Here is a 25,402-nt window from a genome sequence, read left to right as displayed (position 1 = left end):
TTCTTGAGAGAACCCTGTATTAGTCCTGACAGTATTATAGCTGGAGAAACCACTAGGATAATTCCCATTTTAATGAGTTCCGCTCCAATACCATCCTTCATATCTGCTTTGTTGTTCTTGAGCTGTTTGGTAGCATCCTTAACTTCACCTATTATGGGAGTTGGCACGTCTCCCTCATTCGCCGTACTGATGAAGCTATTCCTCTGTTGCCATGGTCTTCGGCCTCTGCGGCATTCATGTGTCCATAGTAGTGCTGCGTCCACCTTTCGATCAACTCACGTTCGTTCGTAGATACCCCCATCATTATTCCGGTACATTTCGACTCGCGGCACAAAGCCTTTGTGGGTTGCAATGATTTTTTTGTAGACCTTACGCGTTTCTTGAGAACGATGCGGAATTCGGGGAAAAATAGCACAATCATTTTATATTTATCGATAAGTTTTGTTTGCGGTTTAAGCAGTTTTTGCTCGGTACAAAAATAGAGAACATTATGAACATATTCCCTGAATAGACATCGACGCCCTCCAATGTCATCTAAGACGCGTTAGAGGTTTTGATCGTCTTCTCCTGAAATGGTCCCATTGTGCGACGAACTGTGTAGCGAAAGTGCTCTGCCGCCCAATTTCCACACAGCTGGGTGCGCTAGTGTGTGCAAATTCTTTTCCTCGATCATCGTCTATGGCGACGGCGGCGTCATGCCTGGGATAGGAAGGGATTCCAGCGATGGAGGGTACTTTCCGGCAGCGACGGAAAAATTCAAACTTTGTTGTTTTATTATTGCTATTAGAAGCTGCCGAACGGTCTCTTGAGAATGTAGGGTTACCATATTAATCATTGTCCAAAAGAGTACATTTTTGAAACTTCATTAAAGAGTAAAAGCTCAGTAATGTGAGAATTAAGTCACGTTTTCTGAAGCACATATTAGGCGACCAAATGAAATCTATCACATTGAAAATGCTACGCAGTATTTGCAGCAAAAAGGGGCGAATAGAGGGAAACGGCATATTTTTTCTGGTTCTAGTAATTGCTAGAACATACGAATAAGCGTAGAATGAGAGAAAGAATGAAAAATATCGATAGATACAGATTGCACAACAAAGAAACTTTTACAAAATAATCTACCTACGGAAAGGGCCAGGGATTAAAGCCATGATCTTCTGCTTACCAAGCAAAAGCGGTAACCATTAGACCACCAAGCTCCCTTAAAAAGTCAGCAATACAAAAAAGTACACAATTTTTAAAAACAACATACATGTACTCCAAAAAGAGTATGGCTGGTAACCCTATTTAGGAGTACAAAATACGCCGCTATGGGTATGACTCATTCAGTCAGGCGGCGTGTGCGAGCCGTCAAAGTGCAGCACTTTACTTGTACGCGATATGCGCGCTGCTCCATGCAAAGGCTCACGTAATTATTGTAGAGGCTTGGGACCGCGCAAAGGCATCCATCTAGCTGCTTAAAACTTTCACTCCATTCCTTTGAAGAAGTTTTTTCTGTCTTTCTATTCCGCTTTCGGTCCTTCTATCTCCTGCGATGGCGCTGCACAAGTGGACGGACATTATCAGATTTTTTCGCTGGCTTCAATGATGTTATGCCCGTGGTCCCCTTGGATGTAATCGCAAAAATGAGCAACTACCGTAATGCTTTTGCACGATTACCCGGCACCGTGGACGCCATTAGGCATTTCTTTTGATGAGTTTAGCACGGTTACGTTTTGATTGCGGTTTCCTGGGGAGAGGTCATCCAGTAGTAATTTTTATGAATATTGGCTTTGTTTTTTTTTATGAAATTGTTATCGTTAAATGGTCTTATGTAAGTTTCATCATGTTTCTGTAATCGGTTTTTCGTTCAGCGATGCTCTGGCATTATTATGCATTTTTCATCGGAGCAAAGTGCATTGATGAAAAAACTATTGGTCAGCAATGTCAGAAAACATCACAGTTAATCATTAGCTAATGGCAGTGCACACTAAAACAGCTCAATGATTGTAGATAATGAGGCCAATGAGGGACTTTTTGAGTCTATTGTTAACGTCTTTAGGGACCTTCCTTAGCCAAGTGGTTAGAGTCCGTGGCAACAAGGCAAAGCTATGCTGAAGGTGTCTGGGTTCGATTCCCGGTCGATCCAGGATCTTTTCGTAATGGAAATTTCCTTGACTTCCCTGGGCAAAGAGTATAATCGTACCTGCCACACGATATATGAATGCGAAAATGGCAACTTTGGTATAGAAAGTTCTAAGTTAATTACTGTGGAAGTGCTCATAAGAACACTAAGCTGAGAAGCAGGCTCTATCCCAGTGAGGACGTAATGCGATCCAATACAACTCCAAATAGAGACATCATGAAATCATCAAAATTATCTAACATAGCGGTTTTCAGATCATACTTCCCGGAGCACTTGGTGCTCTGCAAAGCCTTGACAGTGCTCCACTGAAGCTTATATAATATTTTTACCTTTACTCAAAAATATTTTGAACTAAAACTATATGTTCATAAATACGCCATAAATTTTGTTGAAAGTGCGTTCCAAATATATTCAAGTACAACTAAAACGGCATGCATTGAAACGGATCATAACTTCAAGGCAGGTAGTAACTGAGAGTCTTTAAAATAGGAACTTTAGTGACCTCATGCTTAAAAAAGAGACTGAATAGAGACCAATGAGGAACGAAGAAAGACCATAAAAAAAAAAAAAAACAAATATAATCTAGACAGAACCCAGACAATCAAGAATCATACTAGAATTGACGTAGAAACTCATTTACTTGTACAAATAACATCAGATTCGCAAAAAAACGGCGACGGAAATCGTTTGAGTGGCGGGTTTCCTCGTATTGAACGCTATTTTCTGGGTTCTGCAGTGCTTTTTGTTTCGTTCAGTATACAAGTACAAATTAAGTCGCATAAAATTACATAATAGTTCGCAATAAAATCTTTAAACTCACATTGTATACCAACTTTATTCATATAAAATATACACACCTATCGCCTCCACTTTTGTATGTATAACGCCTTTTGCCGACATCTTATACGGAAACTTTGCACATATAAGTATCGCATACATGCAAAAGGTGATTCCGTTATACGTACATTTTGATTGTCTGGGAAACCATAATACAAGAGTTTCATTATTATTTTTTAGATAATCTAGTTAAATATTCGTCTAAGGAAATTTTAGAAGTTTTTTTTCTTGTATTTAAAATCAGGGCTGGTAGCAAGAATTGGTACCGAAAAAAGTTATTTTAGTGACCAAATTTGGGAAATAAGTGACTAAAAAGTGACTTTCTATTCTCGAAAAAGTGACTAAAAGTGACTTGAAAAGCGAGCCGTAATCAATCTTATTTCAATTCTAGTATACTGTTTTACGATCAATATCAATCATGATAGGGAATATTCCATATGATCTTCTGCATGTAGTAGGTCTAGTTGAGTACCATATTTGGACATTTTTATTGTGCTTCCAAATTTACGAGATATCGCCTAGAATTTTTTCAAACAGGGTAGTTTATATTTACGTAATAATCCTTTTTAGTAGATTATCAATATTTTCAAAATGTTGTGTCTTTTATATTACCAAAGTATTTTATATTGTACATTTTAATAAGAATTTGGAACATTTGTAAAATTAAAATTTTTGTCATTTCACTTTTCCATTTAAACTCCAGCTCTTCTACCTAATAAGGTCAATATTTTTACGCATTAATCGATATTTCAAGTAAAAAATGATGACAGAAGTTCGAATTTGATTGGAATACTGCTTAAACCGCGTCCTTTGAACGCCGACTAAGAAAGAAATTTTCCATCAGTAAGTTTAATGGAAGGTATTCACATTCTAAGACTTCTCCGTAAAATTACGACAAGTAACTTTTCGTTTTGCCGTAAATTATATACCTTCATGTATTCAATCTGTTTTTTTTTAAAGAAAAACCACGAACAAAACTCAAACTTAAAAAAAAATCATATGTTTTGTGTAAAATTTTGAAAAATCCACGAGGAATTTCTAAAAAAAATCCTAGTGTGATTTCTGATGAAACTTGTGTGAGTTATAATAATGAATACCTACAAGGATAACTGAAAGATCTCTCGAATTCTTGATGAATATATTTCTTGATAAATTGATATGATAATAAAGGCATATAAATCCATCAATGGTCGGAGCAATGACTGTAATAATTGCTGTAGTATTAACTAGTGTGGAACCTTGAATGAAATTTTAAAGAATCTATGCAGGTCTGGAAACTGTATTTGAAAAAATATCAGTGAAGTGTTTGAGCCGCAGTAATAATACTTTGAAGAAATGCTGGAGAAATTTCTAGAGGAATATAATGAGGAATCCCAGATGCAATTCATCGAGCAATTCTTGGAAAAGATTTTATCCAATAATAGCTTGAGTAAGTTTTGAGAAATTCCGTAGAGTAATTATGGTTGAATTTTTGAGAGAATCCTTATAAAAATGCCTAGATTAAATGAAAAATGCGTAGGAATTATTGGTTTCTTGTAAAAATGTCGATTTTTCTCGAAACTCTATAATAAACCTTTGGGGTAAAACTTCTGTAGGGCATGCGGGAAAAATCCTAGAAGTTGAAGTTGAAGAAATCTGTGAAAGAATCAGTGATCTGGAAGAAATACTGAGATTTTTTCTTCAGAGTAATCTCTGTGAAAATTGCGTAGGAATGCTCCAAAATTTTTAGTATAAAATTGAGAAGAAATTCCTCTGAGCTTCTATTGAAAAATTGCTGGTGGCATTCCTGGTGGAGTTCTTGAAAGTATTCCAGAAGGAATCTCTGGATAAATAGTTACGTAATAGTCTCTGAAGGTTTCTCTGGAGCCTCTAGAATGTTGCACCAGAATTCATTGCAAGCAGATGAACCATGTATGTCCGACGACTTCAATCGACATTTTCTTTATGAAAAATCGTTTTTGTAAAAAGTAATTCCAAAAACAATATTTCAAAGGTTCTATTTTTCAAAATCAGTTTAAAATTTGTTGGTTGTTTTACAATAGTAAACTGATTGCTCACCAATAGTTTTACTATTCAAAAAGTTAGTTGACTTTTGGATTAATCTGATAAGTATAGAATCATAATCTACTGTTAACTCTCCCTTACTCGATATTTCGTATCTCGATATCGAGTTAGAGAACCACAGTAAAAGTTGGTTTTCATGGCTACTGCGATAGTCCCTCGGATCGCATTTGCACTAGTTTTGTGTTCCATAATTCGATACCTCCCTTACTCGATGGCCCCTTCAATATCGAGTTACGGAGAGTTGACTGTAGAAACTAATGCATAGTATTCCTTTGGTTCGGTTTGCCTCAAGTTCGTCAAAAATAATTGAGCTCTGGAGCTACCATGGGAAAGAGTGGGTTATGGCAAAAAAGTGACTTTAGATACCATATTGATTATAATGTCTTTAGAGACCTTAACTAAAAATAAACACTTTTCAGAGATATGCATTGAAATAGTATCCAAGCCTTTAAAAAAGATCTGCTTACCTGAAAATATACTATTTTTACTTGCTTTAATCTTTTCCTACAAATATCATTTATTTCATATGCTCATGAAAGATACCAAACTAGAACTGGGAATCGTATTTGCCTTTCCCATTTTAGCAATCCTAACTCCTACTTCCTTATTTAAACAAGTTATTCGAAATAAATATTAAATATAACTTAAAGTGAATGGACTGAATACCTCAAGTTGTAACAGCTGCGCAGCCGAAATTTTTTTTGATTGAATAAATGTTGTGTTACAAAAAGGACATATTCTGTCATAATAATTAGGCGGCATCCACAAATTACGTAACGCTCTAGGGGGAGAGGAGGAGTAGGCTCAAGCGTTACGGCTCATACAAAAATTCAAAATTTCCCGTACAAAATGCGTTACGGAGGGGGGGGCGGAGGGATCAAAAATTTTCAATTTTAGCGTAACGTAATAAATGGACGCTGCCTTAGTGGTTCGAGGATTTTTTCTTGCGTATAGCCGAAATCCTCTGTTAATTCCAGGTTGAATAAAATTCCCTGATAATTCCAGGTTTTCCAGGATTTTCCAGGTAGTAGACACCCTGCTAACTTAAAACTTAGCCTAAATTAAGAAGCTACCAGCCTTGTACTGTATTTATAAGAAAGTATTTCTTGTGACAATAAGGCAAGTATGACTGTACTTTTTATAGTATGTATTTTTATTAGATCATTTAGTGATTTTTTTACGAACCCCTTAAGAATTACGTTCGAAATATCTTCAAGAATTTAACCTAGAAGCATTCCAAATATTCCACCAGCATTGTCTTCAACAGGGTAGACAATCGTCGCCTTCAAGTGGAAAAAGTCGGCGACGAAACTAAAAGTCATCGTCACTCAATCAGCGGCGGATGACGATTTGCTGCAGAGATCCAGTCACATATGCTCGGCGGCATGACGAACAAATACGATTTCTTCGTTATAAGCGAATCTTCGTTCGGGAGCACTGAGCCGACTAAAAATATGAATCGTGTCTTCGACAGATTATGAGCATTTGAAAAAAAAAACAACAACAAAACACGTCTGGAATCGAACAAACGATCACTGAATCGTCTACTCTACGCGCTTACCAACAAAGCTATTGTAGAACCATGAGGAGAACGGACTCACTTGTCAATACAAGCAATTATGTGATGGCATTCGTTGTATGGTGCGTAATAAGCGAATATACAGTAAACGCTTTCTTCTTGTGAGTAAGGGTAGCAAGCGGAATGTAAAAAAAAATTGATCGTTGACGGTTTTGGATTGAAGTTAGTCGTGCATTCTTTCCTCGATGACTAGACGACGACCTGTCAGAGTTATTATACTGGATGACGATGTTTTTTTATTTCATCACCAGTCGGTGACCAATCTGACGATTGTCTGCCCTGGTCTTCAGGATTCCTTTCAGAGATTTCCAGATGGGGTATTTTTTAAGAATTCAAACAGTAAGTTCCTTAGAGATGCCTCCATTAATTTCAGAGACTCAACCAAGTTATAAAAAATGTCTGGAGGGACCTAATGAGGAATACCTGGTCAAATTTGATTAGGAATTTTTGGAAGAGTTCCTCATAGTTCTCCAGAAATAAACCCTGGAGGAACAACAACGAAAATCGATATACAGTGGGATTCCATTTTTGGCATGCTCCATTTTTGGCATCCTCCGATTTTGGCAACATTATTGAATAGCATCAAAATTTGTAAATTTTTGTTAATATCATTGCGTCTTTTATTTTAATCATTTGAAAATCAGGTCAGCTCCTACTCTTACGCTCCTACCGCATTCTAGAGCTCCATCGAGCTTCGTCGACATTCACCCTCCTGTGTGCGTTTATTAAATTTGAGATGTTCATATGTTCGCAACGTTTCATGAAGCCATTAATCTCTATAAGTATCTCAACTAGAGTTTCAAATTCTTTTCTCAGGCATTCATACTTTGTGACTAGCCCACATGAGACTGCCGGTAGGTGATAAAGTCAATAAAAACTATTTTTCTTCAGATTTGGAGCAGCTCGGTTGAACAAATTCGAACAGAGTTTTATTGACAAATTTCGTCTCGCCTTTCGGTTTACTGTTCTTGTTATTACATTTAATTACATACAAAGCGTATGAAGAAGCATTCAGCAATAATAGAAATAAATCAAACAAAAAGTCATTCCTCTTAACTTATTATTGATTTTGTTTTAATAAACTACGTTATTCAAGTAAATTTCTGAAGTGTCAACATATAATCATAACTTTGACAGTAACTAGAGGAATGAATGAACAAACGGCTTCTTCTATGCACCGTTTAGTAGCATCACCATGACAAATGCAAGCACAGTCTAATTTTTTTTTTCTCAATAAGATCAGTAAAGCGTGCGGTGAGTATGATTGAGAGATTTTTTTTGTAAGTTGATTACGATGGCCCATATTAATCAAACTATAACAGTTTAAAGCAACACCCAAAAAAATTGTTCATTTGGACCTCCAGAAGCTATTGGATCCGCGTAGAATCCAAGTGGACGGAGCTAAACAAGCTCCAAGTTTGTATGGAGAAAATCGGCAAAATATACGGAAGAAACGTTTCGAACTACTGTTTCTACCATAGATGGCACTGCAGTTGATGAATTTGAATTTGAACATACTGTAATCAATTTAGAAGGAACTTCAACAAATCGGAAGTCTTTCCGTGTAGAAACAAAAAAATATACCTTGGGAAACCATAATTCGTGTTTTACCCATGGGTAGAACGGTGTTTTTTAAGAAACGATCCAATATCCGATTCCATACCAGCCTGGTCCAGGAGTGCTCATGCTGGAGTATACTGCATTCCATATCATTATTTTAATCAAGTATGTTAGCCGCATGAAATAATAAAATTGCTCCTTACGAGATCCTGGTAATTCCTATCTAGGTATGGCAGTATTCTAAGTGAATCCTAGAGATTTCTTGGGAGATATTATGTTTTTATAGTGGGCTTATGCATGAGAATTTTCGGAGTGGATGCTTGAGGATACTGAGTGAAATCTGGGTATTACTATCGAAAATATGAGGTTTCTTGCGGGTTCCTGAGAATGTATAGCTACTTATTACGGATGCTGTGCGAAGTCTGGCAATTCTCAGTAAACTGATAAGATTTCAAAGTCGTCCTGTGAATTTCTAGCGGAATACTGAGGATTTGTACTGGTAGTTCGAGTATTTATTGTGAATGTTTAGGATTCTGAATAGGTTTCCAGATAAATTTATGGTTTACCTTACTTACGTCGAAGAATTTCCATTGGTACCTTGAGAATTTTCAGCAATATCGCAGCGGAATCTTAGAATGTCCCCAAATTTCCTAGTGAGCTCTTGGGCAGATGTCAATTCCTATCTGAATCCTGAGCAAGATCCTGAGAGTTCTAAACAAGATTCTGTAGATTGCTAGCGAATTTTCGTTGATTTAAAAAATATGGTTGATACAAGCCTAACATCGAAAATACAGTTAAACTCATTTCAACTTAAAGTTATAAGAAGCTTATTTGTGTATTGTACGAAATTAAAAGCCACTGTTATGGATCATGAGAGCCTCATACAGCTTGAGGGCCGCATGTTGAGTACCACTGTACCATAACATTTTGTATTCATTTCTTTTTGAATTTAACATACCATCCATATTACAATGGTAAATCCTATTTGTGTATATCAAGTGATTTCAGCTGTTTCTGTGCGCCTCCCTGCATGATATGAGATGCCTTATTATGCAAAACATAATTTTGAAGATCCATTTCCAAATAACTGTTTCATTAAATTTAAAAAAATCATTTATTTTCGTACGGTTTTGAAGTCTGTCCATTATTTGTTACTATAAGGGCGATGTAGCAATATTCTAATGATATTTTTTAGATTAAATAAATGGATTTAGATTTTGGCACGGTTCCATTTTTGGCAACTGAAAATTTCGACTTTGTTGCCAAAAACGGAATCCCACTGTAGGAACTCTTGTACAGGGTGTTCGTATATTATCCGAACAACAAAATATAAGAAAGATGATCTCACATTTAAAACGATAAAACATCAATGACCGTGAACCTTTTTTAATACATCCATATGTTGACACAAAATAGAATTTCAAATAATTTAGAAATAATTTCTACTTTCTGAGATAGGCAAATTTTAATTTTTCGGAGACGTTATTCCTGAGGGCCGTTAGTCATTTTAGAGACTTTTTCTCCCTGAAATCTGAAATAGATTATTCCAAATTTTCTATTACTCCTTGAAGTAATCTACAGTTCCTTGGCTTCAAGTTAGGCTGGAAATATAAAATAAATCAGTTCTTATCCTGTGAGTTCTATGGACTTTTATCTTCCGTCAAAAAACTCGAAAAACGGCTCTCTCTAAGACCTTTCAACACTTTTGTCTTGGTTTTACAAATATTTGAAATCGGATATGTGTGAAACTTACTGCTAAAGAATATAATAGGTCAATGTATTATACCATGCAAGAATACTGAAATTATTCCGCTTAATTGCATAGAGCCATGCCTTCAAAGTTTGTACGGATAATTTCCCGACACTGTAAGCATGCTTGTAGAATTTCCTGGAAAAATCGATCAACGAATTTTAAAGGAAAAATGTTGTTTTCTTGGTACAGCTGTAGTAGTTGCGTTGGATTTCCAAGAGCTAAATCTGGAGAAATTCCTCTTCATTTCAAAAATCACAAAAATGCATTTTCAAAAATCAGTTCAATTCCAGGGAGAATTGGTGGGAAATTTCAAGAGAAATTTATGGAGGGACACCCAAAGGAGTTCCTGACAGTATTCCAGAAGAAATCTCTGGATTGCTCACAAGAAGAATTCCAGTTGGTTTTCCTCGAGCAGTTCGAGAAGAAATTCCTGAAGAACCTGTGGAATAATCGCTTAAGAGTAACTGAAAGCTTGACTGAAAAAAAAAAAATGCACGGCGAAAACCAAATAAAGTTCTCACTGAATGCAAAAATTATCATTATTTAAGCTGTTATTGAAGCAGCTTTTGTAAGCGCACACTGTTCGGATTCAAATTAATTGTTTTTAAATTCATTTTTTTGGGATTAATAGCATCAACTTACAAAGGTCGAAATTTCCTGATTTCGATGATCTAAACAAACGCGAAAACCGCACAAGCTGTAACAACCTGATATCGAGGGTAGGTGATTTACGACACTGATTTGCTGAGGTTAGAAGAAGAAAGCTTTTTAAGACTTTATTTTTGTGAATTTTAACTCGATGGGCTAGTTCTTCATGTGAAAGATTGATTGTGAAGGAAAAACTTTTTGTACTTTTCTTGTCTTAGCGATTGCTATAAACGGATATGAGAGGTGGATTGAGAAGAAGAAGTAAAAAATTGAAAAACTTAAAAGTAGATGGAGTACCGTGTACTCCATCTACTTTTAAGTTTCTCTATTTGAGATTCTGCTCAGAGGGTTCGAACATTCACTAAAGAGTAAAAAATTGACAAATAAACAGCTAAAAATTGATAGAATTGGGACTGGCCAAGGATCACATAACAGAAGTGGATTATAAACTAGCAACCGAGTCTCTAATCTCTGGATCTCACGGGCGATTCTCAAGAGGCACCACTCGATAGCTGAGAATAATATTTACTGACTGATAATTTTTCAATTTTTTTTGGCAATTCCTGCGGAACTGCAAGAGTAATTTTCGGTAATATTTTTGAGGTATGTTTGACGCCATTACTAGAGAAATTTTCAGGGCAAGTTTTACTAGGAGATTTTTCAACTAAAATGTTGAAATGGCTTCGACCGTTTTTTTATAAATTGCTGACAAACCTCCTGAAGGAATTTCCCGTGGAGCTTATGGAATTCTAGACAAATGAATATAAATCTTCCTGATTTGGCCAAAGAGTCTCTCTACAAATCTAGAATTTAGACAATCAACCATAATCTAAGCTCCTTTGAAAGTTGTATTACAAGCTTGGCAAAATATCTCTCGAATTTCAGCCAAAAGCTTCTACAGGAATGTTTTAGGTTATTCTTCCACAAAGTACTCCTGAAATTTCATCACACATTCTACTAAAAACTAAGATAGAAATTAGACCAGCAGTTCAACAAGCTCAGAGATTACCCTTTGGTTAGTGATTCCTCCGATAATTCTTTCATATATTGCTGTAGGTTTACACCAGAAATCTCTCGGGATAATGGCCGAGCCTTTTCGCCAGGAACATATTTCGACTGTGCCACTGGCTTCGACGGAAGGCCACTAGAAGCATTAATGTATTGGTGTCTTAAAAAAATGACACAGTATTGCCAAAGCACATTCTCCACAGAAATATCATTTTTTTATGCTAACCATTCCAATTTCTACAACATTGGTTTGGAAGAACAAAACATCCAGGAGATCTGATAGAATATAAATCTGATATTTAAATGAAAAAAAAAAAATGGAATTGTAGATGGTGATGACTGTAATCAAATTTCAGGCTACTTTTGAGCATAAAATCGAAAAAAAAAACGTACAAAGGCTTTTGTTATATGGATATACTTTATGTAGCAAATATGTAACATACATATATAGTAGGGTGCCAATGGAATGTATGGGAAAAATTTTGCCATCGAATTTCAAAAAAAGGTAGGGCTCAAAAGTTTTGTCTCCTCGAAAAAAGTCCCCATGCAAAATTTGAGCTCAATCGGACTTCATTAAGTGGACCCCCAAAGCGGTCAAAATTTGGCTTTTTTGTCCCATGAAAAATATCCAAAGGGGGGGGTACATGAAATTTCCGAAATCGAAATTTTTTTTTTGATGCCAGATGTCTTAGAAATGCATGAAACGTCGAGATCTGGTGTTATTTGGAAAAATTTTTTTTTGAAAAAATCGACCTTTTGGAACTTAGTAAATTTTTGAGTTGGGGGAGTGAATTGAATTTGAAATGAACGATTTGAATTCAATTGCTGAGAAATTCAAGGCAATAGTATTGAAACATATCCTATATGATTGTTGGCCACTGAAAGCATATGATATGTGATATTTCATTAGGGTGGTTCATTTACTTTCCATTAGGGTGGTCCTTTGTGTTAAAAAATAAAATAAAATAAAAAATAGAATTTTAATTGAATATTGAAGACAATAGTATTGGAACATCTCTCACATTATCGTCAGCCATTTTCTACATTTAATATGTGGTATTTTATTAGGGTGGTTCACTTATTTTCCATTACGGTGGGTCTTTTTGTCGAAAAATCATAATTTGAATGGGATATTAAAAACAATAGTATTTTATCACCTCTTTCATCATCGTAGACCATTTCCTTCATTAGATTCGTGATATTTCATTGGGAAGGCTCACTTATATTCAATTACGGTGATTCTTTAAAAAAAATTGAGTATTTGAATGGAATAGTAAATACAAGAGTAATTAAACATCTCCTATGTCATCGTAGGCCACTGTTAATGTATAATATGTGATATTTCATTGGGGCTATTGTCCTCAGTTTTGCATAAGGGTGATCATTTAATTTGTAAAATATTCTCAATAGATCTAACAAATCAACTTTGTTTGTATAGTTTTGAATCATGATTCTTCATTGGCATGCAACTCTTCGTTAAGCTATTTTCATTAAGGGTTTCTTTTGAATAGTTAAAATAAAACGTTCCAATCATCAGTGAATTCAGTGAAGCACAACTCTAACTGCCATAATCAAAATACAGATAAAAAAGGAATGAAATAATTTTTGACGTATACAAATTATGACAATAGCTTGATGGGCGACGATGAAGGGCAACAAAAGTGTTTAGTTTATATTTTCAAAAGAGATTCTCAGCCTTGGGCTCCTTCATTCCCGAAACAAAAGTATGTTGCCTTCTGCTTGCTATAGTACACGCGATTCGGTTGTGACAACGTAGGTAATTCAAGTTTTGACAATCAGTTCTCGTTTATTCTTCAAAGATGTAACAAAGTTCCTTCAAGAAATTTCGTCGGAATTTCATATGGATTTTTTCGTTGGAGTTTTCAACGGAATTTTCTTTGGAGTTTCCTTTTGAATTTTAATCGGAATTTCCTTCGAAATTCCTTTTAAAAATTTTTATTTGGCTTTTCTACGAAATTTCCTTTTTTTTCTACGGAATTTTTATCAAAATCGGAAATTTATCCTGAATTTGCTTCGGAATATCCTGTGGAATTTTCTTCGGTATCTTTAGAAGTGCCTTTTTGAATTTTCTGTGGTATTTCCTTCGAAAGTTCCTATGAAGTGCCCTCCGGAATTTCATTCTGAACTTTTCATTGGAATTTTTTTCGAAATTTACTTCGGAGTTTCTTTTTGAGTTTCCTTCGAAATTTGCTTTGGAGTTTCCTTCCGAATTTCTTCTAGAGTTTGTTTCGGAATTTCCTGTGTTATTATCTTTGGAGCTTCCTTCAGAATTGTATTCGAAATATTATTTGGAATTTCTTTCGAAGCATTGGAATTTACTTTGGAAATTCCTTCGAAATTTTCTTTGGAGCTTTCTTCGGAATTTCATTTGGGATTTCTTTTGGACCTTTGAAATTTACTGCGGAATATTCTTAGAAATTTCCTTTACAATTTTCTTTGGAATTTCCACAGAGTTTTCTTGAGAATTTCCTTACAAATTTGCTTTGGATATTCCATAGAAAATTCCTTAGAAATTTTCTACGAAATTTCCTTTTAACTTCCTTCTTTCATTGCAATTTGCTTCGGGATTTGCTTTGGAATTTCCTTAGAAATTCCCTTTTGAATATGCTTTGGATATTTTCCAGAATTGTCGTCGGAATGTCCTTTGGAATGTGCTTCAGAATTTCTTTTGCAATTTTATTCATTTTTTTTTAATTTTTTTTTGGGATTTCCCTTGTATTTTCGAAAGATTCCATCGAAGTTTCCTTTGGAATTTCTTTTGGAGCTGTGATCTTTTCTTCGAAATTTCCTTAGAAATTCCTTTTTGAATTTCATTCGGAATTTGCTTTGAATTTTTTTATGGAATTTCCTATGGAGTTTTCGGAAATTTCTTTGGAATTTTCCACGGATTTTTCTTCGGAATTCCCTTGGGTTTTTTTCGGAATTTCCTTTGGAATTTTCTACGCAATTTTCGTCAGAATTTCTTCTGAAATTTGCTTCGGAAATTCCGTTGGATTTTTTTTAGTTTCCTTCGGAATTAACTTTGGAATTTCCGTCGAAATTCCCTTAGGAGTATCCTTTAAAATTCCTTTGCAGTTTTCTTTGGGGCTACTTATCAAATTTTCTTCAGAATTTTCTTAGGAATTCCTTTATTACTTCCTTCAAAATTCTCTTTGAAATTTCTTTCGGAATTTCGTTTGAAGTTTACTTCCAAATTTGTTATAGAGTTTCCTCGGAATTTCCTTTGGAATAACCTTTGGAATTTCCTATGGAGATTTCGAAATTTTATTTAGAAGTATTGATTGGAATTTTTTCCTTTGGACTGTTTTCCGTTGAATTTTCGCGGAATTTATTTTGGAATTTCCTTCATATTGTTTTTTCGGAATTTTCTTAGGAGTATCCTTTAAAATTTCTTTGTATTCTTCGGAACTTCATATCTCATTTACTTCAGAATTTCCTATGGAATTTCTTCATGAATTTCTTTCAGTAAGTTGCTTCAGGAAGTTATTTTGGATTTCTTTGGAATTACTTTCGGAATTTCCTTCTTCAGTTCTTCAAAATTTTCTTCGGCGTTTCCTTTGGAATTTCTTCTGGAATTGCCTTCGGAATTTCCTTTGGAATTCGCTTCGGAAGTTCCTTTGAAATTTCATATGGAATTTCCTTTGCAATTTCTTTTAGAGCTGGCTTCGGAATTTCATTTGGAATTTTCTGCGCAATTTTCGTCCGAGTTTTCTTTGGAATTTGCTTCGGAACATCCTTCAAAAATCCATTCGGATTTATTTTTCTGGAATTTCCTTTTGAATTTGCTTTGGAATTTCTTTCGGGATTTGCTTTGGAATTTCATTTGGAGCTACCTTCGGGATTTGATTTGGAATTTTCTACGTTATTTTCGTCGAAATTTACTTTGCAATTTGCTTCGGAATTTCTTCTAGAGTTTTCTTCGGAATTCCTTTTGGAGTTTCATGCTAAATTTGATTCGGAATTTGATTTGGAATTTCTTTTGAAGCTTTGAAATTATTTTGGAATTTTCTTCGGAAGTACCTCTATAATTTTCGTTTCCTCTGGAATTTTCTTCGGTATTTCCTTCGGAATTTTCCCTGGAATTTCCTTCGGAATTTTCTCTGCAATTTCCTTCGGAATATCCTCTGGAATTTCCTTCCTTGGAAAGGTCACGAGGCTCAATGCTTGATCTCTGAGATGAGTGCATCTGAAATCACGAAGTAGCAAGCGGATTTTGTATGAGACGAGGACTCCAAACTGGTTCAGCTTAGTGAAGTGTTGCATTCCGAATGAAAATCACACAAAACTTTTCAAAAGACCTTTCTAACAATGAGAGGCTTTCTAGAAAACTCTTTTGTTGTTAACTAAGTTACCTTTACATTTTTCGTCGAACATTACGCAAATATTATGTAGTAGTCCACACCATAATCTTTCGGTCTGTAGATATTAAGGTTGAAATTTTTACAATGATACCATAATTAAGGAAAGTGGACGAGATTTTTTCGAGTAATCATGGTTTCAAACTATACGAAAAATGATGCACCCTAATGGAAAATAAGAGAAACTCCCTAAAGAAATATGTTAACAGTATCCTACGATGATGTCGCATATCAAATGGAACTAGAGGCGCATGAATTCAGAGGAATTTAAAGCCTCTCTAAACAAAAATATCACGAATCTAATGAAGGAAATGCCCTACGATGATGAAAGAGGTGATAAAATACTATTGTTTTTAATATCCCATTCAAATTATGATTTTTCGACAGAAAAGCCCACCCGAATGGAAAATAAGTGAACCACCCTAATAAAATACCACATATTAAATGTAGAAAATGGCTGACGATAATGTGAGAGATGTTCCAATACTATTGTCTTCAATATTCAATTAAAATTCTATTTTTTATTTTTTTTTATTTTTTAACAAAAAGGACCACTCTAATGCAAAGTAAATGAACCACCCTAATGAAATATCACATATCATATGCTTTCAGTGGCCAACAATCATATAGGATATGTTTCAATACTATTGCCTTGAATTTCTCAGCAATTGAATTCAAATCGTTCATTTCAAATTCAATTCACTCCCCCAACTCAAAAATTTCCTAAGTCCCAAAAGGTCGATTTTTTCAAAAAAAAAAATTTTCCAAATAACACCAGATCTCGACGTTTCATGCATTTCTAAGACATCTGGCATCAAAAAAAAAATTTCGATTTCGGAAATTTCATGTACCCCCCCCCCTTTGGAGATTTTTCATGGGTCAAAAAAGCCAAACTTTGACCGCTTTGGGGGTCCACTTAATGAAGTCCGATTGAGCTCAAATTTTGCATGGGGACTTTTTTCGAGGAGACAAAACTTTTGAGCCCTACCTTTTTTTGAAATTCGAAAAATCTATTTTCATTGGCACCCTAATATATAGCTATCATTACGCAGTTTAATGCACTTCTTAATCTCGATGAAATCAGCTCAAACTTAGACCAGCCTCCTTTTAACATGCCAGTCAAGATAGGGATGTGGGGTTGAAATCAAAAACTTATTTTAAAAAAGGTATCACGAGAGAATTAACTCAACTTTCTAATAGCATAAATATATCATATTGTCAAAGTATGTCAATGAATTTCTAGAGTCTAGAGTCTAGAGTTGATTAATTGGTGTTCTTTGATTACGAAAAATGTGAAATCGATCAGGTTCATGGACGCACGATGTTGAGTCGTTATCGTGAATAGAATTACCGAAGTGATACCATAGAGCAGATAGTGACCATTTTGATTATGCAATAGTTATTAGCTGTTTGAGGAAACCTGTTAGAAATCTAATCTATCTAATGTATGACTCACTTATATTTGTTTCAGTCCTTCCCAAAGCCTAGGTATATCATGAAAACATAAATTACGCACCAGTAAAGCTCTTCTTCGTATTTTTCTTGGCATTACGTCGTCACTGGGACAAAGTCTGTTTCTCAGCTTCAGTGCTGTTCAATGAGTATTTCCACTGAGAGCTACCTTTACCTAAGTTTCCATTATCGCATTCGTATATCGAGTGGCAGGCAAAATGATACTCTATGCCCAGGGAAGTCAAGTAAATTCCAATTACGATAGGATCCTGGACCGATCGGGAATCGAACCCAGACACTTTCAGCATGGCTTTGCTTTATAGTCGCGGACTCTAGCCACTAGGCTAAGGAAGCTCTCATGATAACAATCTGCTACTTCTAAATTTGTATTAGCCATTTACCCGACAGCAGTGAGAGGAACCAATTTATTCAAATTAGTACCAACAAGCAACTGTATGTACAAACGTTAGTAAATTACCACAAGTCTGCAAATATTTAGCAAGATCGAATTTAGTTCGCTAATTCCACCACTCAGGCATACCGACAAATGTCAACCACATATATAAATAGCCCGGAAAATATCCAGACGTACGGGCAAATATTTGTCTCAGCTCTATTCCACTCAAGCCAACAGAACAGTTGAGATGCGATCCGCTAAGCTAGCATTTCCAATGGATCATTTGCACTTCTGAACGTTTGTTTGAACTCGTAGCACCCAACACATTTTCGACAGCTTTATCACTGAAACCACAAAACATTTTTGGACACTATCTGGAACGTGTCATAGCACTATCTTCGAATGGTAGGTAACTTTCAATTTCGACCGTAATTTTCGCTTTTCATTCACAAAACTGGCCACCGCCGTCACTAGCTTCGGTACCAGCAACTTCTTATCGTGGTGTTTGCTCTTTTAAAATCACGCACTTTTCGGCCATATCACTTCGGCGGGGCTGGGGCACGTTCTAGATTACTTCGTATTATTGCTTCGCTAATTCCGATCACGATTGAAGAAGCCGACTTTGTGGCACGCAGCACCCCCTTCTGCCTTTGTCTTCCAATATCTCTTCTAGAATTGACTGCTGCTCGAACTCTAACCTTAAACCTTCAAGAGCATAAATCAGAAGAACCAGACAACTGTTTGATCTGAAAACTTGACCGATTTGCCACTCGCTGGCGGTGACAAATAGATCAAATTTTAAGCGAGAATGGCTTTCTGGTTCACCAGATTCCTGCTCTTGAAAATTTGAGCTGTGGCTTCGATGCATCTTCACCTTAAATGGTTGCTCTAAGGGCAACTCCATCAATTAAGTTGCACCACGTTCGTTACCATGGCAGGGCTTCCTTTCCAATTGAAGAAAAAATATGTCAATGGAATCACTCGAAGAATCGGACGACCAATCGCGCACGAGGTGGAATACTAATGCGTTACGACGCGATGCGACGCCCTCTGATCGATTAGGTGCCCGTTCTACGGCGACGACGACAGCCGGCTGACTAATTGTTTGGCGTCGAGAATATCGGTGAATTTGTTAAAGTCAGGGCGTGACGTGGCAGCGAGGGGATGAGCGAGAGAAAGAGAGTCACAATCGATAACGTACGCGCCGCCTTTTGATAAAGCCTATCGACGCACAGCGGGCAGAGTCGGAGCCGTGTTAGGACATAGAATCCGCTGAACTAGAATCTTGAAGTGGCGCAATTCTGGAGGAAATATGCTCAAAAACTCGATTTGAATAGGTTTCATCCTGGGCAGATTTGAGTAAGTGGTTCTGAAGAAAAGAAACTAAACAGAAATAAAAAAGTTGGTTCTACCTGGAACTAAGGAACAAAAAGACTACCCATAGAATTTCTTCAAGAAGGTATTTTGCTTTAAGAATTTAACCTGGGTTGTTCTCTAAGGGTAGCCCCAGAAATCATTCAAAATATTCTAGCAAGAACTGGCCTTTCGAAGAACAAAATATATTGCCTCGCAATTTAGCAAATCACTGATTTCAACTAAAAGATTTTTATTTAACAGGAATTAATTCAGGAGAAAATGTTCAAAACGATACATCTACTGAAGCCTGCGCAAGATGAAATTTGCATCATTTCATGAATCAAATTCAGCTGCTTTTAAATAAGTCCAGTTACGACTTCAGTTTTGCCCACTGTGCAACGATGCGTCATTTAGAAGAATTTTCCAAGATAAGTCGAAATGGGATAAACAAAAGTGGGAAGCAATTGTTGAACAGATAGTGCAACAAGGTGCTGATTTTGAGTTAAAGTTATTTTTTTAATCAAAAAATATGAGTAATAAAGTAATCCTTTAAAGACTTCTTTCACAGAAGACTATCTAAATTGAAGAAATTTACTATCAGGTAAAAGCGTTAACTTAATCCACCCGAACGACGCTCAACCGCCTACGATTATCTTCTTTTTGGATCTACAGCAGCAAATATATTCACTCACGACCAGTCATAAATCGATTAGCACACGGTCCAATAAACACAATTATCATAAAAGGAAACACAAACACAGTGTGGTGTCGGGGTGCCAGAGTAAATCTTCCATGCTCCACCGAAAATGGGTCCTTTCCGACGACGGACGGGAGGAACGAAATCCGCCGACCGACAGTAATTTGAAACCGGTCGCGAAGGTGAACTCGTCTTTTAGTACAGATCCCCCGAAGACCCGATGGATCTGCACTCCGGCTCTACCGGTCCACCGAACTGTACTGAAATCCCTACAAAGTAAGCCCAAACCCGAAGCCCGCCTTAGTGCAACGGAATGAAATGAAGCGCGATACTACACCGGGCCACATTAGCTTTCCGAGAACGGCAAGCAGCACCCATGTATCGAACTTCCCCAGCAGAAAATCCCTGTTGACCTATGTCATCGGGCGCAGTGTTGGTTGTGTGCTTAGACGCAGTGGTTGGTAAACGATTAAATGTGGGACACGAAGAGAAAAACGGAGTTTAACCCTTCTTCTTCTTTCTGGCGTTACGTCCCAACTGGGAAAAAGCCTGCTTCTCAGATTAGTGTTCTTATGAGCACTTCCACAGTTATTAACTGAGAGCTTTCTTTGCATTCTTTGCATGTGTATATCGTGTGGCAGGTACGAAGATACTCTATGCCCTGGGAATCGAGAAAATTTCCTTTACGAAAAGATCCTCGACCAGCGGGATTCGAACCCACGACCCTCAGCATGGTCATGCTGAATAGCTGCGCGTTTACCGCTACGGCTATCTGGGAGTTTAACCCTCTAATACCCACATTTTTATTTTCCATCTAAATATCATTTTTAGTTATCTAAAATCGTTCTAAACACGTTTTGGAAAATGATTTATTTTTATTCGAAAATCTATGAATTTTAGTTCTTAATTTTTATAATTTTTATTTTTGAACATCCCTACCCTTTTTCATTTTTTGGAGCCTCTTATAGTTACTGATTTTTGGCAATAATAAAAATTCATGTTTGTTTCTGGATTTTTTGATTTTCTGTGTAATTAACGGAAAAAACTGGTTGGAAAATATTTCAATACCATCAAGCTCTTCTTCTGTGATAGGTTGATCGTAGAAAAATATAAAAGGTACGATTTTTTATATTACACGTTAAACGAACCCCAGACATTTGTAGGTTATAAAAGAATACAATCTTTCAAACATTTTTTCAAAAATACAAAAAAAAAAAATCAAAAGTCATGAAAAACTTTTCTTATATGGGTGTTATGAGCCAAGGTTTAAGCCAAAAATAACATCATTTTGGTTTCCGATCTACGAAGAAATACACAAAATTCCAAAGTTTACCCCGTCTGAAAGCGGTGTTGGGTATAGAGGGTTAATACTTCACCTTCGAACTAGAAATTTGTATCATTTGATAGATATTCGTATTTTGACTTTGAATCTAATACAAGACAGTGAAGGCCTTATAGTTTAGGTCAAAGGATACAAAATTCTTGTTTGAATTGAACGGTACAAAACAAAGGTTTTCTATTTACTCAAGACCAGTGAATCAATTGTCAACCAACACGCAGCAATAATGACTCCTCTCCTATTCTGTTTTTTTTATTTACTTATATTCTAATTTGTAGCTCATTTCGCCATTGGGCATCACTAGAGCGAAGATCAATTCGACTGATGTACTAGAGCACTACGCCTAAATTCATACTATTCTATTACCTAATCTATTTTTGGATTTGATGCTACGCTGTTTCTTTGCGCTCTCTACTTTTCGCAGGTGGATAGTAGAGCATGCAGGGATGCTTTTCTCAGACCAAGAAAGGTCCATTTGTTCATAGCCGTTTTTGTCGATTGCCGTGTTATTCCGGGTGCTGTTCAGCGTTTGCTCAGAGAAGGGTCAAGATGCCAGTCCGCTTTCAGGCGGCCGTAATGTTGGACGGATGAACTCGTGTTGTTCTTGAGCGGACTGACGAAATTTTTTGATGAGAGGGCTGAGAATCAAACCCATGACGATCCGCTTTTGAAGCGAACGTGTAGCCAACTACGCCACGTTGCCCCCTCCTATTCTTGTTGCAACAATTATATTCCGCAACAACAGTTGATCACTACTTGAACAGAATATGACAATGATGTCACGTTATCGAACAGCGTTCATAAAACTAAGGGTTTATTCACAAATTTCATAACGCCGAAAATGGCCATTTTTAACATCCACCCACCCCCTTGTAACGCATTTTGTAAGAATATTTTCCGAATTTTGCATGACCTGTAACATCTTGAAAACACCCACCCACCCCCTTCAGCGTTATGGAATATGTGAATGGGCCCTAATTCGATTTTGTGTTTAAAACAACTGATTTATCACGAGTTAAAAAGGTTGCACGACAATTTTTCTTTTGATTGTATCCCAATCCGAACAAGTTGGGATAAACGGTTGTGAGCGTGCTTGCTTTGTTGTTTGTTTTTCGTCTGTTTTGACAAATTGATTCACTGCTCAACACAATTTACCAGAAACGAAACTAGATTAGAATAAAGAAGAACGGCTACGGCCGCATGGTTTTGGATTAACGTTAAATTGAAAGGTATCAATTTGATCAAAGATAATATTTCTCCAGAAATTCCTCATGAAATAATTTTGGTGTTTTTTGAACAATTTCTCCAGAGATTTTCCAGTAATTCTGGCACGGATTCTCGAGAGATCCGCATAAGTTCATATTAGGATTTTATACGAAAACATCTTCATGTAATCATTTAGTAACAATATCATGAAATCGTCAACTGGCACTTCTTGGAAATCCTTCAGACATTCTTACTAAGATACCTTCAAAGATTTCTTCAAAAACTCCTTCAAGCATTCCTTCCAAAACTCGCCACGGTTATCGTTTTCTTTTGTATCTAGGAATTCTTTCAGAGGCATCATCAACTACAAGCAGCAGCAAGCTTTTGACTACCTTTTTTTTAAATAGGCATGACTTTTTTTGTTCTAGGATACTTTTTCTCCATTTTTTTCACAACTACCTGCTCAAAAATTATTTCAATTTTAAGAATATGTGTCAGTTTTGAACATTGACCATCTGGTCTAAAATATATTCCGAAATTCTTTGGGGCACCGACGCGTAGCTATAACCCACGTTAATTTCTCAGGCTACAGATTTTTTTTCATGTTGGGTTAATCGATATTCAAAACATTAGTTTAATGAAAATCTGTTGTGAAAATATGAAGCAAATTGGAGCAACCAATTTCGAGTTTTGAGCACTTATGAATTTTGCTTCGATCTGGTCATATAAGCATATTTAAAACTTCGAAAAACATAATTTGCTAATTTTCAGTTTTCTTGGAGATAACTCAACTGATCTTAATGATCTTTAGTCTGACATTGTTTAGTCCATATTTTATTTTATTAATAAATTGACTACAAACAAATGGCGACCAAAACAGTTTTATATGGGAAATGTCGGTACCTTAAACTATTACGGAATTCTTCAAAACCAATGATCAATCGACAAAGATTTCAAAAATAGAAGAGTTTTTTTTAGAACTGGAAAACAAAGGAATTATCGCGATTCAAACCTTTTTTGCGATAGAATAGTGATGCTGCTCGTAGAGGGGTTAAGAAAGTACTTCAAAGGTTTCCACAGGATTTTGGTTTTTGAAAGATTTCCTTCAGACGTTTTTTAAAGACTTCGTTAGGAATGCCTCTAGGGATTCTCTCCATCCCCCTTGGGGAACTTCCCTAAGCTTTTTGAAAATTCCACCATGTACCCCTCCAAGAACTTTTACGGGCATTTACCAGAGATTTCTTATGTACTTCTCTGGGAAAGATTGTTGCTGGATCAATTTTATCATAAATCTTTGTAGGAAGTCCTTCACGGGTGATTCGAAAAATCTCTCAAGAAATTCCTCTAATAACAGGGTTTTCTTCTGAAACTTTCTCCAAGCATTCACCTATGATTACTCGTATTTCTCTAAGGATTTCTATAAAAATTTCTCGATCGATACTTTTTAGAACTGATACAGGCATTCTTTAAATAATTCAGCCAGGGATTCCTCCTTCCCCTTTTTAAATTCCGGTAGTTCTAACATTTCATTGAAATAGTCTACCGGGGATTCCTCGGCGATTTTTTTTTTCCTTCTGAAACATTTCACGAGATTACTCCACACATTGCTGCAGAGATTCCTCTGTAGAAATTTCTTCAGGAGATAACTTTAGGAATTTTACCAGATATGGAGGAGCTAGGAGCTTTTTCAGGGAAATCGTCCAAGGGCTCTTCACAATTTTCAATTTTCAGGTTATTTTTTCATTTTTCAGCGAAATGCCCACTTTTCCGGATGTTTCAGACTTTTTGAACACAGTGGACATTACGGATCTGACGATGGCAATGAAAATAATACGATTCTAAAACAACGAATGACATTTGTTTGGAATAAATTACAGCTCTCTAGGTCTTCAAGGAAATGTCCACTTTCACGGGTTTTCCGGAGGATCACAAAGTGGCCATTTATCGCCACAAAACGGCAATGACTGTGAACCGATTCTAAATCATTTTTACGGATCTTCCGAAGGACTTAAAAAGGCCGCTCAATATATTACGGAGGCAATGACGGAGTAACCACGTTACCTCTGTACAAACCGTTTGAAAATTCTAGACCAAACCGCGAGTTTTACGGTTCCCCAAATTTAATTTACTTCGTTAAGGAGCAATATGAATTTGTAGGGGGAGACCCCCCAGTACCGATCAGCACCCAATACCAGACAACGTTGAAAAATTTAGAAATCATGGCAGGATTTGCAGAAAGAAATCAAGAAACGTTTTGCACAATTAAGAAACAAAAATTTTGAAAATAAAATTTCTCAATTGGACCCTGGCTCTAAGCCCTTTTGGAAATTATGTATAATCTTGAAAAAACCTCAGAAGCCAATACCAATACCGGTATTGAAAGAGGAAAACAAATTATTACTAACTAATTGCGAAAAAAGCTCAAAAACTTGCTATGCAGTTTGAAAGTGCGCACAATTTTAGTTTAAGACTTACTAGTCCAATTGAAAATCAAGTTACTCAGGAGTTCGAAAATATTCTCAATCAAGAGAACGTTTTCGAAAATGCCTGTGAGACTGATTTGGAAGAAGTGAGAACTAGTATTAAAAAATTCAAAAATATGAAAGCTCCTGGCGATGATGGAATTTTCTACATCCTCATCAAGAAACTTCCAGAAAGTAGCTTATCATTTTTAGTTGATATATTCAACAAATGTTTTCAGTTAGCATATTTTCCTGATAAATGGAAAAATGCTAAGGTTGTTCCAATTTCAAAACCAGACAAAAATCCTGCAGAAGCTGCTAGCTATCGTCCAATCAGTTTGCTTTCTTCCATCAGTAAACTTTTTGAAAAGGTCATTTTGAACAGAATGATGGCCCACATCAACGAAAATTCAATTTTTGCCAATGAACAGTTCGGATTCCGCCATGGACATTCGACCACTCATCAACTTTTACGTGTAACAAATTTGATCCGTTCCAACAAATCTAAAGGCTATTCTACTGGTCTTGCTCTTCTAGACA

General features: G+C 36.2%; 1 protein-coding gene across 11 annotated transcripts in view; it reads right to left on the bottom strand.

The window, feature by feature from the left end:
* Positions 1–25,402, bottom strand: part of LOC5571296 (serine/threonine-protein kinase N) — a 370,020-nt gene that overhangs the window by 187,389 nt on the left and 157,229 nt on the right. Inside the window, exon 1 of one of the 11 annotated variants that reach the window (XM_021840134.1) lies at positions 18,733–18,902. The exons of 8 other annotated variants lie outside the window; for them this stretch is intronic. The gene's annotated coding sequence lies outside the window, so the exon portion shown is untranslated. Of the gene's footprint in view, positions 1–17,997; positions 18,446–18,732; positions 18,903–25,402 lie in introns of those variants that run through there. 2 more of the 11 variants (XM_021840133.1, XM_021840135.1) reach the window with 2 other exon arrangements.

Source organism: Aedes aegypti, chromosome 2 (assembly GCF_002204515.2).
Source record: "Aedes aegypti strain LVP_AGWG chromosome 2, AaegL5.0 Primary Assembly, whole genome shotgun sequence".
Taxonomy (NCBI): domain Eukaryota; kingdom Metazoa; phylum Arthropoda; class Insecta; order Diptera; family Culicidae; genus Aedes; species Aedes aegypti.
Note: the sequence above shows the minus strand (reverse complement) of the source record. Positions and strands in the feature narration are given on the sequence as shown.